Source organism: Meles meles, chromosome 4 (genome assembly GCF_922984935.1).
Source record: "Meles meles chromosome 4, mMelMel3.1 paternal haplotype, whole genome shotgun sequence".
Classification (NCBI taxonomy): Eukaryota; Metazoa; Chordata; class Mammalia; order Carnivora; family Mustelidae; genus Meles; species Meles meles.
In genome coordinates this window covers 73,544,562-73,552,140 of record NC_060069.1, presented here as the reverse complement: position 1 = coordinate 73,552,140, position 7,579 = coordinate 73,544,562, and the positions used below count along the sequence as shown (strand labels likewise).

Below are 7,579 nucleotides of genomic sequence, written 5' to 3'. Positions count from 1 at the left end.
GTGTCATTATTCCGTTCCTTATATAGAGAGATTATATGGTGTTTTTGTTTTAAGATACCACATTTTGGGGGCACCTGGGTGGTTCAGTTGTTAAGTGTCTGCCTTTTGCTCAGGCAAAAGGTGATTCTGGGGTCCTGGGCTCCCCGCTCAGTGGGAAGCCTTCTTCTCCCTCTTCCATGCCCCCTGCTTATATTCCCTCTCTTGATGTCTCTCTCTCTCTCTCTTTCAAATAAATAAATAAAGTCTTAAAAAATAAAAGATACCACAGTTTATACCGCAGTGTCATCTAATGAGACTCAAATGTAACTTGAAAGTTCATGAAAGTTATATTTTAAAAAAGCAGTGCAAAGTTCATCTAAGCAATGTAATTAGTCTGTATATTTTTCTCTTAAGAACAAAGTTCACACTATAGTTCTCTTTTTATCCTCTTGGGTATTTAACACATCATTCTGTTTATAGTAAGTTGACTGTCCCTTTAGTCCAAAGAGTATAACATTTATTTTTTCTATTCCTAGAGCCTACACTATATCTGACAGAGAAAACATTTAACTTTTATGTATTAAATAAATTAATTCATGAATGAATAAATGAAAGTAAGGATGAATGAATAACTAAATGTGAGAAAAATGTATTAAGCATCTTTAGAATTCTGGTTGACACCTCAAAAGGTAGCCCCCTATTCTGTGTACTCTAATGTCATACTTAAAATAACCTAAGTGTGTGTATGTGTAAGACTGTATATAGGTATATATGTGTGTATATATACAAATACATATATATATAGACATTGAATATATATAAGTGTATATGTAGACATAACTATATATATAAACATATATATAGTAGCATATATATGCATATATACACACATTTACTTGTTTATATGCATATATATAAGTTTGGAGTTTGATAGCTAAAGAAAAAGGCTATAAGGTTGGTATGGTTCTAATCTGGGATTTCTCAAAAAATATTGTGAATTTGCTAAATGTTAATTCTGAATAGTTTATGTAACTGAGCTTAAGGAATTTTTATTTATTTATTTTTTTGAGTCCTTTAAACTCTCGGAGAAGGTATAATTTCAAGTTTAGTTTTGGAAACTGGTAATATCAGAAGGTGTACTCCTACTTTGTGAAATGTTCATCCAAATGAAATTAAGTATTATTAATGTAAATTTTAAGCCATGTATAAACTGAGACTCGGGACCTCGTATGTGATATTTTTGCTGTTTGCTTTCTATGATAAGGTGTCCTTAGGTTTTTAAGTTGTTACTTTCAATGTGGTTCTTGTCTGTGCCTCATCTTAGTTTGTAACATTACTCAATAATGAAATAGCGTTTTAGGGAAATGCAGATCCATATATTCTTAAATGTGAATAATTAGTGTATTAAAATAAGTATCTATAATTCTCATATTTCATGATTTGAGGAACCATAATAAAGCTGCTTTGTGGTGGTGTTCATTTTTCGACTTTGCTAAGTTTGAAGTGTGATGCTGATTCAGCATTAGCACATTTTGGTGCCTTAAGGCTTTTTCCTTGAAGAATGAACACCATTTGGCACTTTCTTTTCTTGTTTCTCCAAAATCTCAGTACTGATTTTCAGGGTCATGGGGTGAGGCCCATCTGTTTAATCAGGTTTCTGCCTGACCACGCAGGTAGACGGGAAAGTTGAAACTTAACTATATGTACTTTTAAGTATTGTAATTAGCCTCTTATATTTGCCCAGAAGCTAAGTAATGAGCACATTTTAAAATGCAGATAATAGCAGAATGTAAGTATTGCTTGCTTAAGCTATTTCAAAATGCCCATGGGTTGAATGTCTTCCTTCAGCCAAATTGGATCAGGGTTTTTTGTTTTGTTTTGTTTTTTAAGGCTACCCTAATATACCACTAAAGGCTGTAAGCCAGTTTATCAACTTTGATGCCAGAGTCATTGTTTAAAACTAATCTAATATTACATATTAAATTATATGTGTATTTTTTACTTGTTTTTTATTAAAGATATATATGTATAAATGTTTTTCTTAATTGTTCTAAGTCAGCATGAGTATTATTTCCCTTTCAAGAAGATTCAGGTGATGTTATGTTTCTTATGTACATTTCTTTTTGTGATTATGTGTAGCATAGGGGCACAGCTATATGGATTTTGCCATAAATGTGCCTTAGACGATGACTGGGTCATAGGTAGATATGGAGATATCTATATCTATATATATGAAAAACATCAGGGATTTTATTGGGACCCCTGAAAGGGAGAAATAAGAATAAGTCTTATACAATAAACTCTTAAGTTAACAATGTAGATTCCTAAGGAATTTGGAACAGAAAATCGAGTTAGATCCATGACTAATTCCAAAATCTGGATGGTTGAAATGGGTTGACTGAAAGGAGGTAACTTATGGATTTCTCTAGACCTGTGTTGTCCAATATTCTAGTTGTTAGCTACATGTAGTTATTTAAATTCAAATTAGTTAAAATTCAACTAAGTTAAGAATTCAGTTTCTCGGTCATAACTAGCCAGCATTTCAAGGACTCAATAATCACATGTGCCTAATAGCTAAGATATTGGGCAGCCCAGATATAGAAAATTTCTATCACAGAAAGTTCAATCAGAATGAACTGCCTTAGAGTATGACTGACTCTAAGGAAATTTTTCCTCTCTGTTTGGTTGCTACCCAAACAGTAGCTGCCTAAATGGGTTGAAAATAGCTGAAAATTCCTGCCCATTTGGCTTAAAGCTGCCTTAAAAAGAGTAATATTTTTAAAACAACTTGGTCTATTTTCAAGACTCCTCAATATTGGCTAATCTTCCCCTATATATTTCCAACATCATAATCTAGTATTATTTAATTGTTCCCTGATCTACAATAAGTATTGTGTTAAGAGTAAATTTAACTATAATTCTACTTTTAATTGATCTTACCGTGGAAAAGATTGGAATCTATAACATGTATGTGATAAATCAATTTATTTTTGTATTTATTTCTCAGGATCACCATTCAGTTTATTTTGGGGTGCCTGGGAGGCTCAGTGGATTAAGCCTCTGCCTTCGGCTCAGGTCATGATTTCAAGGTCCTGGAATCAATCCCCCTATCAGGCTCTCTGCTCAGTGGAGAGCCTGCTTCCCCTTCTCTCTCTGCCTGCCTCTTGGCCCTCTTGTGATCTCGCCATCAAATAAAAAAAAATCTTTAAAAAAATACATTTTGCTTGCTTTCCATACATATTGCTATATAAAATATTTTATTTCATTTTTAATCATATGTGTTATAATTTATGCCTGGAAACGTTTCTTTATCACTTAGAGTTACCATATATCACTAGAAATCTTTCTTTTTTATCACCTGAGTTATAAGACTGGAAATATTCTTTCCCTATTACCTAACTTACTGTTCATGACTCGACATCTTTCTCTAACATCTGAGTTATCATTCATGACTTGAAACCTTTCTCTAGAACCTGACTTATCACTTATGAATGTAAACCTTTTTTTCCATCATGTGAGTTATTATTTATGGCTGAAAACCTTTTTCTAGCAGATAAATCAACATTTAAAATTGGAAACCTTTTTTTCTATCATGTAAGTTATTATTTTTGACTAGCAATCTTCTTTATCAATGAGTTATCAAAAATAACTGGAAAAACCCTTTCTTCTATACCATATTATCATTTATGAATAGAAATCTTTTGCTATCACCTGACTTGTTTATGAGTGGAAACCTTTTCTTGTAACCTGAGTTATCATTAACGGCTGGAAACTCTTGTTTCTCTGGCACCTGATTTACTACTCATGACTGAAAACTCTTCTTCATTACTAGAGTTAACATTTATAAATGGAAAACTTATTTATTTTCTAAGTTATCATTCTCTATCATTCTCTATCACCTGAATTATCCTTTATGGCTGGAAATTCACTATGTATATCATATAGTCATCATTTTTGACTGTAAACCATCATCTGATATATTATCTATAATTGAAAATCTTCTTTATCCATCATGTGAATTATCGGTAATGACTAAAAACTTTTTTCTATCACCTGTATTAACATTTATGACTGGAAATCTTCTTTCTTTTTCACTTGACTTATCATTTATCATTGGAAAACTTTATTTCCCTACCTCTTGATTTATCATTTATGATTGGAAACCTTTCATTTTCCACCACTTGAGTTATCATTTATGACTGAAAGTCTTTCTGTCTCTATTAACTGATTTTGTTTATGGCTGAGAAACTTCTTCCCATTCTACCTGAGTCATAATGGATGACTGAGAAACATTCTTTCTTATCATGTGTATTATCATTTATGACTGAAAATCTTCCATTCCTTATCAGGTGAGTTATTGTTACAACTGGAAATTATCTTTCTCTATTGCTTGAGTTGCCACTTATGATGAAAATCTTTTTTTCTCTATCATCTGACTTTTCATTTATGATTAGAAACCTTTTTCTATTAGGGTTACAATTCATGGCTGAAAACTTTTTGTTTTCTCTCACCTGAGTTCTCATGTATGATAAGAAACAGCTTTTCTCTATCTCTTGCATTATCAATTATGACTTGAAACCATGTTTTTCTATCACCTATGTTAGCATTTGTGACTGGAGACCATCATTTTTATTGTTTGTGTTATTATTCATGAATGGAAGCCATCTTTTTGTATCCCTTGAGTTGTCATTTATAACTGGATATGAATGTATACCCTAACTTCTCTATTTTTTTGATGATGGGCATTTACACACAAAGACACAAACCCACTGAAATATTACTTAAGCATGAGGTAGAAGGAAATCCTGACATTTGCAATAATTGTGCCTGGACCTTGAGGAAATTATGCTATATCATTGATTCTTTTTCTCATTTTTAAAACAACTATATGAAGTCAGTCATAATGCCCTTTACTGTAATCTCAGTCATCCTCACTTAATTTCTCTGGTTATTTTCTATCTTTTTTTTTCTTTTTATTTCTTTCTTTTTCATTCTATCTAGCTCTTGACACTTCAAATTATTTTTTTCTCTGATGTATTTTCCAACTTCAGACAGCATTCTTCCCACCTTTTTTTCTGTTCTGAATATCCTCTATTTAGATATTTTATCTCGGGGCACCTAGGTGGCTCAGTGGGTTAAAGCCTCTGCCTTCAGCTCAGGTCATGATCCCAGGGTCCTGGGATTGAGCCTCACATCAGGCTCTCTGCTCAGCAGGGAGCCTGTTTCCTCCTCTCTCTGCCTGCCTCTCTGCCTACTTGTGATCTCTGTCTGTCAAATAAATAAATAAAATCTTTAAAAAAAAGTTTATCTCTTCTTTAATAGTTTTTAATTTTTATTATTATTAAGGGAATATTAAAAGTGTTTCAAAGTAGAGAATATAATAAATCCTTATGGATCCTCACCAAGCTTTGATAATTACCAACTCATGGTTAAATTTTTCACCTGTACTCCCACCCACTTCCATCAACTCCCAAGATTCTTTTGACGCAATTTAAAGACATGGCATTATGTATAATTTCATTTAAATGACATTTTCAAAAGGACAGATCTATAGAGATGGAAAATAGGTTAGTGGCTGCCATGGGACAGGAATGGAATAAAGCAGATCTTTTGTGGTTATAGGAAAGCTAAGAACAGTTAATTTTTGTGGTGGTTGAACAAATCATTACGTGGAAAAAAATTGCTTAGAACTGTCTACACACATAAAATGCAGGTTAAAAACAGTAAAAATTGAGTAAGTTCTGTAGTCTAGTTAATAATGACGTACCAATATTATTTCTCTCAGTTTCAGTGTTATACTGCAATTATAAATATGTCACCATTAAAGGAAGCTGGGCACATTACATTATTTATGACATTTCCTGTGAGTTTATAATTATTTCAAAATAAAAAGACTTTAAAATACATTTTAATACCATTAAATCACTAAACAACTCAGGAACACATTGAATAAAATAAGTGAAAGTACATACAAAACTACAAAAAATTCTGAGAAAATTAATCTAAATAATTAGAAAGATATATACCATGTCTATAGAATTGTAGGGTCAATATTGTGAAAATGCCAATTTTCCCAAAATTAATCTATAGATTCAAAGTAATCACAGTCATAATTCTACCAGAATTTCTTATAAAAATTGACATGCTGGATGGAAGTACAAATATATATATATATGTATATATATATATATAAAGAATATTAACCCCTACCTCACACCATGTACAAAACTTAATTTATGATAGATCATATACCTAAACATAAAAAGCAAAAACTAAAAATCTCATAAAACACAGGAGAATATCTTTATGACTTCAGTACAGGCAAATATTTCCTAAACAAAAGGCACAAGCACCTTAAAAAAATTTAAGGGAATAAATAAAAAATCAGACATCATTAAATTTAAAAAATGCTATTTGCCACATAACACTGTTAAAAAAAATTAGTAAGTACACTACAACCTAAAAGAAATTATGTGTAAAATGTATAGCTTACAAAAAAATCAAATACACAAAAATCCCATGTGACAATAAAATGACAAATAAGCCAATAAATAAAAAAGAGCAAGTACCGGTGCTTGAGAGATTCAGTTGCTTAAGCAGTTCAGCATCTGAGTTTTGATTTCGCTCAGGTCTTGCTTTCAGGGTTGTGGGATCAATCCATTGTGGGGTTCTGCACTCAGTGCAGAGTCTGCTTGTCCCTCTCCCTCTTCTTCCCACTGCTGGGTCTCTCTTTCTCTCTGTCTCTAAAATAAATAAATAAAATCTTAAAAAGAAAACAGAGAACAAATGCCCACTTTGCAAGCCAATATATTAAAATTGGAACACTATTCAGAAAACTAGCATGGTCTCTGTGCAAGGATGATATGCAAATTCGTGGAGCATTCTATATTAGAAAAAAGTGAGCAAAACTCTTGGATACTTCACAAAGGGAGATGTAAAATGGGAGTTAAAAAAAAAAAAAGACAGAGAGAGAGAGAGCGGAGAGCGAGAAAACCAAATAAGAAAATGAACATTTGTCATTAAGGAAAATCAGGTTAAAACCATGATAAAATTACCCTACAAAATTAGAAGTTTGTCTGAAATTTAAATGTCTGTTACACCAAATGCTGCCACATTGGAAAAGTAATTAGAACTATTATGTGGTGGGTGTATAAAATGATACAGCACAATGGAAAGTGCTTTGGCAATGTATTATAAAAACAAATATACAGCTGTTCCATGAAATAGGATTCTACTCCTAGGTATTTATCCAAGAGAATGAAAATATATGCCCATAAAAAAGTGTCATTTTTAAATATATCTAATACATGGTAACTAATATGATAAAAAATTAGCAAAGTGGTTGCCTTAGGTATAAGAGTGTTGGCTGGGAAGAAAATGAGGGAACTTTCAGAGATTATGTATGGTTATATTCTGTATCTTAATATGGTCTGGTCACACAGGTGTATGCATTTGTCAAAACTAATCAAACTGTGCAAATAATATTTGTACATTTCACTGTATATTTAAACTAAAACCACTATTAAGATATGGAATTTCAGTTCATTGATTTCCATGTAAGTATGATATCAGTTAGTGAGTCTGAAACACTTTATACATG

The 7,579-nt window shown here is 31.9% G+C and overlaps 1 non-coding gene across 1 annotated transcript; it reads left to right on the top strand.

The window, feature by feature from the left end:
* Positions 1-6,766: 6,766 nt before the first annotated feature.
* LOC123941094 lies at positions 6,767-6,872 on the top strand. Its single transcript, XR_006818185.1, has one exon. It is a non-coding gene; the product is annotated as a U6 spliceosomal RNA (small nuclear RNA).
* The last annotated feature ends 707 nt before the right edge of the window (positions 6,873-7,579 follow it).